The following is a 469-nucleotide window of genomic DNA, read 5'->3' as shown; positions in this document are numbered from 1 at the left end:
AAATACATAAGGAGGAAGATTCAATCCTGGGCTGTGGAAATCAGTGGCCTTATAACTTTCCATACTTGCACCTGATTCTGATGGTTGAGGTAACTTGTGCCTGTGCCATTGCACATGCATCCTCTTCTTGTAAGCTTGGCTTTGAGGCACCACAGGGGGGGCTCTGTGACGAGGGGCTCTGTGACATGGGCAGGCAGCTGGGGAGAGAAGCCAGAAGCAGACCCAAGGCTGGCCCCCAGGAGTCTGCAGGTGTGGCGGTGCCAGAGCTGGGCCGCTCCCCAGCATCTGAGCAGGCCCCACGAGGCAAAGGGCACACACAACTGAGGACGGAAGCCTCAGAGGACAGAGGCCTGGAGGTTGTGCACTGAGGGTCATGCATTTTCAGCCAGGCTCTCACCAGCATCTGGAGCAGAAGGAGAGGGTTGGAAAACAAACCCCAAAGAAAGTGGGTGCCAGGGCCGGGCACGGT

The sequence above is a fragment of the Colobus angolensis genome, unplaced genomic scaffold (genome assembly GCF_000951035.1).
Source record: "Colobus angolensis palliatus isolate OR3802 unplaced genomic scaffold, Cang.pa_1.0 Scaffold122, whole genome shotgun sequence".
NCBI lineage: Eukaryota > Metazoa > Chordata > Mammalia > Primates > Cercopithecidae > Colobus > Colobus angolensis.
Note: the sequence above shows the minus strand (reverse complement) of the source record.